The sequence below is a fragment of the Amblyomma maculatum genome, unplaced genomic scaffold (assembly GCF_055883805.1).
Source record: "Amblyomma maculatum isolate TAMU_Amacu unplaced genomic scaffold, ASM5588380v1 scaffold_56, whole genome shotgun sequence".
Lineage (NCBI taxonomy): Eukaryota > Metazoa > Arthropoda > Arachnida > Ixodida > Ixodidae > Amblyomma > Amblyomma maculatum.
The window spans coordinates 305,375-318,801 of record NW_028146781.1 but is presented as its reverse complement, the minus strand read 5'-3'; the positions used below and the strand labels follow the sequence as shown (position 1 = coordinate 318,801).

Sequence of the window (13,427 nt, the reverse complement as noted above, 5' to 3'; positions counted from 1 at the left end):
GCCATTCCTGAAAACATGCTAAGTGCATAGGCATACCAGCATGCGAGGTTGTAAAAAAAGCATTTTTTTTTTTTGCTTTATTGCAAAAACTGAATGCATAAATAGTCTACACTAAAAAAATATCGATGTTAAGGAATGGCATGGTAAAATGCAGGCCAACTGGAGTATTAAGAATCTGCTTGAATAATTTTTTTTTAATTATCCTTGCCCGTGACAGCCCTTCCCTTGGGGAGGTGGTGGAGGAAAAGGTATTTATTGAAACCTAATATTTCGGAATTAGCGAGGAGATGATCGAGTTCTCTGTGGGCGGCCTCCGCAGGCCGGGATTCCAGGAGCAGTTACTATCCTGTGCATTTGCTCGATCAGCTGTTGCTGGTCTTTCAGGCCTAAGATGGAAAGAGCAGGCTGGGCTCCTCCTGCAATAGAAGGGAAAATGAAATTCAAGTTATCTGTGCTGAACTTTGATTACACATCTCCAAGGGCAACTGCCAGTTTCTCTCAATTGCTTTTTCCAGGTGGCACTGTACGCATGCATCTCCATTCAGAACTGTCACATACTATATAGAAAGGTCATATAACTGCAGCAAAACCCATACAGAATAACAAAAGATACAAACGTAGTTTGACCAGAACCTGGCATTCAGTATTTTAATGTTTTTATGTCGTCTTTTTGAACATGCCACTCTGACCAAACATGGCATGTTATGCTTGCTGCTATGCGCCCTCAGCAATGCCCAAGACATGGAGTGCACATGCAGAGAAACTAAGCATAAAGGATGCTGTATATGAACATAAAGCACAGCCAGAGCATTGCAGTATTACACAGGTATGCATTGGCAGCAGAAACCTGCATTTTGAGCGGTTTAACAGGCAGATTTCTAAAGTCATTGTTCCTGCTCTGAAAAGAAGTGATCAATAATAACATCATTTAAAATTGTTACCTTTTTGTTCTGTAAACTGCACATTTCGCTGGTTTCCATGTGCCCTCTACCGAAGACATTCCCTGGGCGTGTCGGGGGTATATCGACATCAACATCTAGGCTACAAGCGTCTAGAAAGCGTCTCCTTAGAGCAGCTGCGACGAAGTAACTTATCTGATAACATGCAAGCTGCTGCAGCAGAATAAAGATAGACATTTGACATGTGGCTAAAGCCCAATGTGGAAGCATAGCCCGCCGCAGTGATTGCGCAGTGTTCATGCTTCTACAAGAGTTAAAAGTAAAGTTATTTGTTTACCCACAGCGCTATATGTGACATTACAATAGCAAGGCTTATAGTCACACAAAACACAAAAAGCTGACAACCACAAACTCCTGATGTATTACCGGCAGCATGCAGCATGGATGTTAGTTACTGAAATATGGTTGCATAATTCTGGCAACCAGCTGTGCATGTATGTCATGGATTTCTCAACTACGCACAACAAATTACAAAAAAAAATGGTATTTATAAATGCAGCCAGCTGTTCACAAGAAACACTGTAGCTTATTTATGGGGAAGGTAGTGGGCGCCAAAGAAACTGCCCCTGTAAAGGCGCCTAATTTGCCCCTATGTAATATCGGGGACAAGTGTGTGGACTACACAAACTGCAATCAAAGCACATAACTTTCACATCAACCAGGAAACTCGGACCATACTTGTCGATGTGAAAGTTGAACGTTAGTTCTTTCATGTGTGCAAGAGAAATAAGGTCACAATTCGTTTACATCGCGATTCTAGTACAAAATCTACACATACTGTCCAGAGACTTTCACCCCCGCAGTATAAGCCACCACTTGGGTAAGAGATTAGTAAAAGAAGTGTATAAAAGACATTAGTGCTGTTGGACAGCCATAGCTATAAAAATGGTATTGACATTGGAGTACTGCCTTAAGGCGGGGCCTAGGGCATTACAAAAGCAAGAGTTAGTGTCCGCTGGTCCTCATTTGAACGAACAAAAAGAGGGGGGGGGGAAGAAATCTACCTCAACTACATGTTTTGAGTGACACCAAGCCGCAGTTAGTATTAAAGATATCACACAGTTTTGTGGAAGATTTGGGAGCGCTTTGCTGCTTTCTTACAGGACTAGACAAAAGAGCTCACCATCTTCAGAAAGGCACGTTATATAGAAATGAAAATAGTGAATTTACTGCATCTGGCCACAACAACTTGCACACGGAGAGGAAGATGAACTGAAAATTTTATACATGAATGTACGTATTTACAACAGGTGAAACAATGACCATGATCTATGCCGAAGAGGAAAGAGATCAAAATTTAGCTCAGAACGAGTTCTCCAGGCCGCGGGGCCGTTTCATTAACTTCGGGACTCCGCCCACATTTCTCATCCCCAATGACAACGAACTCACATATGACTGGCTAACAAACATTTTGGCATGTCTTTCCACTTTCATAAGTTCTTCACCCTCTCCCTAATACAAGCAATGCAAAAGGGACAACAAATTCGTTTCACAACAAACAGAATTTAGAGAATGGACCTCGAAATGATTGGCTCACTAGGTCACATGCCAAACTCTCTCCCCTAAGAAAAAAAAAAAAATTAGAACCCATCAAAACGGTGTCCCACGTGCGCAACCATTGCCCAAAGCTTGCATCCTTGGTGGCTCCTTTTACAGGGCAATTATTGCAATTATTGGCGTCCGAGTCAGCACCATTGCGGACCACATCAGAAGAGCCAACCCACATCCTCCCGCTCCGCATCATACTGTCACTGTTACACACTTGCCCTTTTTCAACGCCGCCATCTCCCACCATTGTTGACATCCAGGGTTGGAATCCTCAACGAGACCCCACTCAGCGCGCCTGCACTGAATAATTGTCACTTTTATGGGCTCCCCAACAAGGAAGCGGGCCTTACACCCTTCAACCTGACAGTGTTTTTTCTTTGAACGATAAGCAGTTCTTCCAAAAGAGGTGCTCGTTTCAAAGCTGTGCTGCCTCCGGGTCATGGGTCCAGTCAGCGTACTAAGGACCCCTTAGTACGTTTAGTACTAAGGACCCCTTAGTTGTATACTGCTCGTAAAGCTCCTTAAATAAAAATGAGCCCCCTACATGACACAGCAACGAGAACAAACTGCCTGTCCCCGCGTCTTCGAGTGCGACAGCAAAGTCCTCGGAAGAGGGGACTTCTTTCCCTCTCTGCCTACGTTTCCGTTAAGCACTGTAGCTGCTGTAGCTGCCTCTCTGTGCGCGTCTCTCCGCCTCCTGTCCGAGGGCAAGTGGGAGACGGCCGCAGCTGGGCATTGAACAGGTGACCCAAAAAGAGCAGACTAATAATGGTGCCTTGCATACCCACCGATCCCTTACAGAAATCATTAAAGAAATGAAAGCAACACACCAGATAACGCTACAATGTTTCTAAGTGCAAAGTCGACAACTCCAAGTCATATAAATATATGTACATCTCCGCACATTAACTAGACAGAAACAGTGCAGAGTAAACTAATAATTCAGTGTCTAGCAACACTATTAAAAGGGGGATAAAGGCCACGGGGGGCTGCGATTATTAGTACCGTTTTGCCTTTAAACTACAATAACATACTTGTTGCAAGCTTAAAATCAAAGATTCACACCTGTCCCACCCACAGCAATGGAACACACATCTGACTCAAGTCTGCAGAGAAAGAGCAAGCTAGACTATTGCAGACGCACCCTTGGTTATTTTTCTGGCATTTCTGAGGGTAAAGAATCTGACTTGTCAGTAGCATGTATATGAATAAGAATCCTATGACAGTAAATGCATCAGATTTTCTGGAGTGGCTTTTCTTTGCTGACCACATATGAGGTGAGCTATAATTTATCCAACTTGGCCTAGGTTTATTCTATGAATAACAAAGCTATAGCAGGTACACAGTCGTCCACTCAGGCTGAACATGCGAGTGCGTGGCATGCACTTTTTGAGATGCCACTGCATCCATCACAGCTGCACACCGTAGCGAAGAGGCAGACAGCATGAAGTACCAGCCTCTAGTCCCTCTACCACCACTGGGGTCCCAAACTAGGGACCCCTTGTTTTTGTCAGGACAGGCCCCCTCAGGGTCAGCTAGTGAGTAACCTCCTGTATTTGTATCTGATGGCAATGTTTTCCACCACCACCCACAATACGCAGCTGCGCATCATAGCAGATGTGAAGCAACAGTTCCTGGTCCTTCTATGCATAAGCCACTTTGCCTTGATGCATGCCTGCGCACCATAGTAAAGAGGCAGACGACATGACGCAGCAGCTCATGGTACCTTTACACATGGTACCTTTACTTCAATACGCACCATAGCAAATATACAGACTACGCAACACAGCAGCTCCTGGTCCCTCTATGCATAAGCCATTTTGCCTCAATACGCACCTGCGTACCTGAGCGAAGAGGCAGACGTGAAGCTGCAGCTCCTGGGCCCTCCATGCACAAGCCACTTAGCATCAATGCACGGCTGTGCACTGTAGTAAAGAGGCGAAGAACGTTAAGCAGCAGCTCCTGGTCCCTTTACACATCAGCCATTTTGCCTCGATGTGCATCTGCACACCGTAACAAACAGCCAGATGTGACAAAGAAGCTCCTGGTTTCTCTACACATAAACCACTTTGCCTCAATGCACGTCTGCACACCGGAGCAAAGAGGCAGATGACGTGAAGCTGGAGCGGCTAGTCCCTCTACGCACAAGCCACTTAGCCTTGATGCATGGCTGTGATGGATGCATTGCTATTTTGCAAACTGCATGCCACACATTCCCATTCAAGCTAAGAGTGGACGACTGTGTAAACGTAAAATACTGGTTATTTACTTCAACGGACAATGACAAAAAGTAACATGGTGGACAAAGTAAAAAGAATTTGCTGCATAAAGTTTGTTGAAACCAGTTCTATATCCTACATGTAAACAAGCTAAAACCTTAATGTCGAAGGGATGTCCTGTGTGTTTAAAATCATCACGCTCAAACAACTTCAACACTGACAATCATGATTCAATATTAATAATATAGATAATGATACAATACTCACTTTTAGCCATACCAAAGAAATGAGAATGCAAAGGGATGTTGCTGTTTTTCCCCCGTGGATGACAGTTTTCCATGTTCAAAGTGCTGCTTCCTGTTGGCTTACGAAATCGGCTACAGCAAATGGCATCTGAAAAATTTTTGAAAGCCTCATGCTAGTCTTCAACGAGAAAAGCATTGCCATACAGAAGCAGAACACAAATACTTTTACAACATACTAAAAGCACCAACTGCGGTGCTGTTTTTAGGATGACTAGGTAGAGGCTTTGCTGTAGCAAGCCAAATGTTAGCCTTCAATAAGGAAAGCATTCCCATACAGAAACAGAACACAAAAACTTTTACAACACATTAAAAGCATCAATTGCACAAATGCTTGTAAGATGACCAGGTACAGGTTTCTGCTATAGCCCACATCATGTGACCAGCAGTTATCAGAAGCCTTGTATGTGAGCATGATGCCCTAGATTCAATTTATGGCTATCACTGTATTAACAAGCATGGGTTTAAAGCTACTTTAATATGATAATCTAAGAACATGGTAAGAGCTTTCAGTGCGAGACATAAGCTCAGTATCATGCACTATAAGGTGCTGCATGGCTCTAGTGTAGCTTTGGCATTATCTCGCTGTCAATAATGCAATGAAGTTCTGAGGAGCCTTTGAATATCTGTAAGGTCAAAGCAACAACAATTTTGTTTTCATCTCACTTTTGCTCAACTCGTTTTTTTTTTTTTTTTTGAGCCCGCGGCTTGCATGGCCTCCCAGTATGCCTGTTTTGCATAAGAGAAGGCGTTGCAGGCACCAGAGCTCACAGCCCAACTGTATCGCGGCGGCGGTATGTCAAATTCCTGCCAGAACCGCGCAGAACAACGGGTCAAGAAAAAGACAAGTGCTGACTTTTTTTTTTCTCTCATCTCCTTGTCCGGTTGTTTTGCGCGGTTCGATCCCACATGCATAACCAACATACGCAAGGTGTTGTCCTGGTTTGTCAAAGCTGAAGGAGAGTACTAAACCTTTAGTTATTTAGTAGCTACAGCCGTTCCTTCTAGAAACTGTAGTTGCCGTAAAGCTCGAGAGAGAAAGATCAGCGGCTGTCCATTAAAAAAAAAAAAAAAGAAAGAAAAGGAGAAAAAAAAAAAAAAAAAACTCGCGACGTTTTCACAAGTGTAGGCATGTCGCACGATGGGCTCGAGGAGTGCAAAAGTTTTCTCGTATAGTTTTTACAACTCAGCACGTTGCGCATGGTTAACAAATTAACTCCTTTAAAGCTTGGGCGGGCACTCCTTTATCAGAGACAGAGAAGTAGCGCGGCTTACTGGCGCAGCGTCCAGTAATGCCGAGAAAGATGGCCCTCAGACTTGAGGCTGCACTTTAGTTAGTCGGCGCGGAGCCATCCTTTCAGTCTCGCCTAAAATACTCGACCGTTCGGCTGCCCAAAAGCTCACCACTATCGGTGCATCGAAAAGTTCCACTAAAGAAACAAAAGTTCGGTGAAATACTTACTTTGGAATCGGCGGGTGAACAAAGTGTGCCAGCCGCACCAAGCCACAGCAAAAACAATGCTAGCAGTGCATTACAGCCGTAGGTATTTGTAACTGCGCAGAAAATGCAGAACAAGGAAACGTGAAGCCATCAGGTGGATTGGACTGGCTCATTTCAGATTTTTTTTTAGGATAGGTTCGGTTTCGTTCTTTTTGAGCTTGCTGCTTCTGCGTCTGTTCAGCCACTGATTAAAATTTCACCGAAGCATCATGATAGAAAAATGTTTAATGGTCATTTAACTTTTAATCAAAAATTTTTGATGGAAGAATTCAACGATGAAACATGCGGAAAATAAAAAAAAAACTGTTTAATGGAAACGCTTTCTATCGCATCGATTCGCTCTGGCATCATATAATGCAGACTTGACGGCATTACTGATTTATACGCAGTTCAGACGAGCACGACGACTACAAACTATATCATAGCTGTGTAAAACCAAATCCAGTGGCGGACGTACGGCGGCTGTCCGCTGGGCGAACGGATTCGACCATCCGCTTTCGTACGTACGCCGGAATTCCGGCGGACGTCCGAAATCGGCCGCCGAGTTGCGGCCGAGTTCGGCTGTCCGTCGGACGTCAGTGGCCGTCTGGGTAAGTTGTAAAATGCCAGGGCATTAACTGTCACTAAAAATTGAGCTGGCGTGGGATGATCGTTGCAGCCATTAAATTGCCTCACGATGCCGAAGAGGTTTTCTAGTTTGTCTTGGCTTATTCTCGATGTGATAATGTATGTAAAACCGCGTTTTGTAGATAAGTAGTCAACGAGGTCGACTGTGGACTGCAAATTGTTACCCGAAGGCCTTCCGCGGTGCTGTTGCTTATAGGAAACCATGCTTTGAGTCAACCATGCTTTGAGTGTATTTCGAGAAGGGAAGGTTTCGAATAGGAAAGGCAGCAGAAAGAGCGCGCAATGAGCAAGAAGGAAGAACGAAAGGAAGTAAAAGAGCATTCAGTAAAAGAAGGGAGACGGACGGAACTGTTACTGTGCTCTCTGCAAACATGTGTTTTCCTGCTTGACCAATCATCGCTCTTTGCCCAACAACGCGCCATAGTACAACAGCCAGAGAAGCAACGCGATGCAACAAAATTCACACAGGAAACGAGCCGCAGAAGCAGACGCCCCAAGCGTTTCCTCTGCGGCGCGCGCGCTTGTGATGCGAAGGGACTTTACGCTCCTACGGCTGACAGCGCCACCTACGCTTTTCATCGCTCCGGCGACCACGTCGCTCCCATTGCCGCGCGCCGAAGACGGCACACTTCTCAATTCTAGAACAACTATAACTCGGGGCCCGATCCTCGATATTCGTAGGGTCCCTAGAGCAAATACTTCTAGGGACTCTAATATTATAGTGCCTAGAATATACTGGCTAGTGTGACGAGCCCCCGCGCTTCCCTATGGGTGAGGATGGCGCTATTTGCAATGAAAGCCAATCGTTAGCGGCAGAGGGCGCTGCTTGTCGGGAGGGTGCCACCTGAGCAGACGACGCAGTTTTCTCTCTTCAGAATACGGCAATCTGTTGGTGTTGTGCGTGCGTGTTAAACCTGCTTCTGCGCGTCTTTTGCTTTCACTAAGGTGCAGTAGTTTATTTACGGTGTTGGTGTTTGCTCATGCGAGTCGTTCCGCACTTCTACCTGCTCGGCGACGATTGCATCGGTGTTTTTTTTCTCGTTTTGTGCGCGCGTACGTGCTCGCCTGTATCCCTTCTTTTTTTACTGTGTCGCCAGGGGTGAAGCGCGGTTCCCGATTGTTGTTTCCCCAGTGCCTCTCACTAGACTGCAGAGAAAAATGCCAAAAAGAAAGCGGTGGTGCACAGAGAAGACTTGCTTTTTTGGCAAACGGGGCTACCGCTAGAACAAGGAGCGTACGTATTACTGCGCTATCTGATGCTACGTAAGTACGCATTCTGTACAAGCATCGATAGAAATGACGGAAGGTAAACGGCAACTGCTTTTGTTGGCGAGAAACATTTTTAGAGCATGCAGTTATATTCACAAGGATGCAAACCTGGGCGAGTCGGTAACGGTGCTCCATGGCAGTGTGTAGCACAAAGAGTGTACACAGGCGCTACAGACAGCACCTGTGTTGTGTACCTTTTCTGTGTCCCTCGATTGTCCTTTTGCGCTACACATATGTCATATGGATGCAGTTATATATTAGGCGCATGTTTCACCGTAAGCGCGGCATTACCAACGAGCTTCATCGCGATTAACCGGCCGCGTCTCGTGCATAATGTGTATCTGAGAAAAAAAAAAAAAAAACTTCGTCAGCTTCTTCATTCAAAAGATGGTGACTTCGGCAAAACCTTGTGCAATCGCAGGCCGCGATGTACCTTAATTAGCCGCTGTAAGTAAAGGTTCCTCGTTTGTGTTCTGTTTTTTTTTATTTATTTATTTATTCAAGTACCTCACGGGCTCCGATTGGAGTATTATGTGAGGGGGGTTACATAACTGGGGTGCGAAACAGAAGCATGTAGAAGATGGTTATTTTAACATCGTTATTTTCAAAACGTTAACATATTATACCCTCCACACCTTGTGCCCAAGACGGCACCAAAAAGGAAGGAAAGAAACATATGCGAGCAGCAACCAGCTCGTAAACGCCAATAAGCGGGACGCAGGGACCGGACCCGCGGCGATTCGGGCTCGGAAATCAACGAGGGCTCCTGTTTTCTCGAAGTTGGCTTTCAAGACTGCAACGACTCCTCCGGCTCCAGTGAAGCGGGCATTGTGGGTGAACAGAGTGGCAGCCAGGCTACACTGCAGACACTTTTAACCACCACGGAGGCCGTCATCCGTTTGAGGACATTCTCATTCCGGTTACATGGATGCGGATACCTTCCGTGGATGACAACCTAGCTTATGCTTAAGACCCAATAACATTGAAAAGATGAAGGTTGACCTTGCATTGCAGATGAAGGTTGAACTTTTTGGAGATGAGGTTATTAAAGGAATTTTTTGCACCGGCGGCATGTGGAGACTATATACACTCGAGTGCAACCAACAGAAGACTTCGTCAAGCTAATCAATCGCCTGATACGAGTAATGACCTCCAGGATAACCAAGCGTGCACTTAAGCCGGGTAGCCCAGACATGCGTTTCTTGGAAGACTTTTTAGGATATCTGGACAAGTGGGAAGAACATGCCAGCATTGTCTTCCACTCGCATTGTCACCTTTGATTAAACATGCTGCCTTCGTTCTATTAAACCGAATCTGTGTTTCGTGACTTGTATTCTTTGAGTTTGAATTCCTCCAAACGCGAAAGCTCTCATGTGCGTTTACCGGGTTAGCGTGTGGCTAACGTACCGATTGAGCTTTCAAGTTCGAGCAATCTGCACAAAGCAATTCGATATTAACATTAGCATGTTAAAACGTTATATCAATCCTAAGTTCCTGAAAGAGCTCTAAAGCTCCCTTTCCAACTCTCAGCAGCGCGGCGCAATGTGCGTGAGAAACCGGCTCGCACTGATGATGATGATGATAATGTTAGCTAGTCCCTTTGTAACGGGTGGACACCAGATTGGTGTCCCAGCTAATAATAAAAAAAAACCACACACACACACACACAATTGTCTAAAGAGACATCAAGACAAAGAGTCACACGCAGCACTTCACCTGGACACACCCCACAACCGCGCCCACCCTCACCACACACTCACACCCCCACACCCGGCCCAAACTTCATCACAGTTGGCGAACTGCACTCCACCATTCGGCGAGCCTTCTCGTCGTCGCCGCAGTTGCTTTAAGCAATGCTTTGTCAGCGGCCGCGCTGTCTCCGGCGGCGCCGTCCACTGTTGCGGGTGGGGTTGAGGGGAAACCGAGCGCCTGTGGGAGTGTGGCGCCCTCTATGGCCGGCATGGAGAGACGAGGGCAGCGCAAGGCTAAATGCTCCACCGATTCGTCCTCAGTGCCACACACCCTGCATAGAGTACACGACACAGCAGGATCGAAACGGCGCCGGTAGAGCAAAGTCCGCAAGGCACCAGCCCGCGCCTCAAAAAGGAGGCCGCTGCCTATGCTGTTGTCGTAGAATCGCACCGGGCCGATGCTCTGCTTGTGCTCCCGGTACAGCGCCAACGTGGACTTGGCTTCCATATCCCTGGCCCACCTGACACCCTCAGCCTCCCCGACTCGCAGCCGCACTTCAGCAGCCCATTTGGATGGAGAGTCAGCCGCCATAGGGTGGGTGAAAAAGCCAAACTTCTTCTCAAGTTGGTAAACTCGCCTGGCCCAGTCCGTCCGGATGCAAGTGGCAGCCAAATACTCGAACACGCGCCTCGCCCAGCGCTCCCGTGGCAAGAAGAGCAGTCGGCCGCGAAAGGCCAACTTGCTGGCCGCCTCCCGTGCCTCGAAGGTGGACCAGCCTACGTCGCCCTGGATGGCCTCAATGGCAACCTGGCCATGGCAGCCAAGGGCAATGCGCCCAACCTCATGTTGTCGCCTCTCAAGCCATCCGCGCGTAACAGCCGACAGGCAAACCACAGAGTTGGCGAACGACAGTGCCGGCACGTGCACCAACTTCCAAAGGTCGCGCACCATCAAATAACGGCTGCAGCCCCACAGGCACCGGCGGCGGAGGATGCACTGAGCCCGGAGAGCACTCTGGCGTAGCGCCGCTTCGTGCACAGAGTACATGTCCGCCCCGTCGGAGAGGTGTATTCCGAGGTATTTATATGCTGTGCAGGTGGTCAGATGGTGCCCGCCCAGCGTGATCTCGTCCTCGCCCGCGCGCTCACCAGCCAGCCGGACAACCGCCGTTTTCTTAGTGCTGAACCGCAGCCCCAGCTAGGAGATTTCAGCGTGGCAGATATCGACGAGCCGCTGAAGGTCCCTCGCCGATTCTGCCATCACGACCAGGTCGTCAGCGAAAGCAAGTCCTGGCAGTCGGCAGCCCTCGTCGACTCCGCTTGTGCTGAGCCGCAGGCGAAATCCCAGGCTTGATGCAAGCAGGGCCCGCTCCACGCTTGACACATACACCAGATACAAGAGCGGCGACAGTGGGCAGCCCTGCCGAAGGCCTTTCGACACCACTGTGCGCTCTGAATGCACATCACCAAAGTACACAGTGATGTAGTTCCGCCTGTAGAGGCGCCGGATGGTCAACACGAGTGTCCTTGGGAGACCGCGCGATAGCAGGCACGCAAACAAGGCCTCATGGGGCACGTTGTCATACGCTTTCTCGACGTCCATGAAGCAACACAACAACGAGCGCCCCTCCTTCCGCGCGATGCCTGCGCACTGCGTGATGACAAATAAGTTGTCATCTAACCGGCGGCCTGGCCGGAAGCCATTCTGCAGTTCGGTGAGCACACCGCGAGCCTCCACCCAGCCACTGAGCCACTCCTTTAGAACCCTGGTAAAGAGTGTACACGACACTGGTGACTGTAATCGGGCGGAAGTCCGGCAGGTTTCCCGTCACTTCTCTATTCTTTGGAATGAGAACGACTCGCCCCCGCCGCCATTCATTCGGGATTGGTGCTCCCTTGATAACAGCTGTCAAGAGGCCAGCGAGCTGTTCTCTTGACTCCGGGCCGAGGCTCTTCACCAAACGAGCCGGCACCTCATCAGGTCCCGGGGCTGTACGAGCACTTATGCGAGTGAGGGCGCGCTCCATGGTCTTGCTGGAGATCTCCCACCGCGGCTCCATCTCTTCCGGAGACCCCTCATCCATCGGCGAGGTTACGGTCTCCTCTTCGGGCTCCTCACATGCCACCGTCTGTCCATACAAGGTGGCATAGTATGCCGTCAGGTACTCTTGCTGATTTTCAGCTGGCTGCCCTGTCGTCGCATCGATGATGGGGGGCAGCGGGGGATCCCGCCGGTCCATTGAACGCACATAGCCCCAAAATTTCTGCGCTGCCGTCTTGCCCTCCTCGCGCAGGGACCTCATGAGCCGAAGGTTGTGCTCTGCGAGTTTCGCCTGCACCAGTGTCTGCACCTTGTGCTTTAGGTGCAAGTAGTCTGCCCAAGCGGCCGCTATCACATCCGGAACACCTTCCTTAATCGTCATCCGGTGGTTGCGATTTGCTGCACGCCGCTCCCGCCACGCCACTTCCACCTCTCGGTCCCACCACGGATTCCTCCTCCTACGAGGACGTGAGCTTTCACGAACCATGTGGTCCAGAATTGTTGCATGTAGCGCAGACATGTACTGGTCATAGGTCCGCGCCTCCATTCTCCCCGGGGACGCCTCGAACTCGTCGACCACTCGCTCAGTCGCCTGGCATGGAAGGTACGCGCCAGCCCGATGGGGGGTACGTAAGCTGGTTCCGTCTTTCTTGCGGTAGCTGCCAAAGACGAGTCGTAACCGGTTGTGGTCGCTTCCGAGGCTGACAAGACCCCCCTCGTCGACTGCTATCTCCCGCAGTGCAAGCATAAGGCTGGACGAAACCAACGCGTAGTCAATAGTTGTTGAACTACCACGCGCGCACCATGTTGCCTGCCCCTCACATCGTGGCTCAAGGTTGGCGACCGTCAGGTCGAACTCCTCAGCCAGCTGCAGGAGAAGTTGCCCGTTAGCGTCTGTGCGGCCGTCCAGCTCGCTAAGGTGGCCATTGAAGTCGCCGAGGATTATTACTTGCCTGCTGGCGGCTAGGCGACGCACATCCCGGCGCACACAGTCTATCAACTGTAAATTCTCGGCTAGATGTTGCGGAGACAGGTAGAGCACGCACACTACAGTGGGATGCCCCATCACTTTACCTTCCACCCACAAGTGTTCCCTGCAGCCTTCTTCTACGCGTTTCCATTGGAGATCCCGTCGCCACAATACTCCGACCCCGCCTCCTTTACGGCTGTGGGCATCCCTGTTGCACCCCGACCAGCACCACTCGGCATCGATGGGTGGTTCTTCCAGGTCTCTTAGGTGCGTTTCCACCACCCCATACACTGAAAACCG

General features: G+C 48.8%; 1 long non-coding RNA gene and 1 pseudogene across 1 annotated transcript; both read right to left on the bottom strand.

Annotated features, from left to right (window-relative positions):
- Window positions 1-93: 93 nt before the first annotated feature.
- On the bottom strand, window positions 94-6,603 carry LOC146170746 (uncharacterized). Its single transcript, XR_014703124.1, has 3 exons — window positions 6,491-6,603; window positions 4,994-5,119; window positions 94-416 (listed from the first exon to the last, which is right to left on the bottom strand). It is a non-coding gene; the product is annotated as an uncharacterized LOC146170746 (long non-coding RNA).
- A 3,573-nt stretch (window positions 6,604-10,176) lies between these two features.
- On the bottom strand, window positions 10,177-13,223 carry LOC146170745 (uncharacterized; annotated as a pseudogene).
- Window positions 13,224-13,427: the final 204 nt, after the last annotated feature.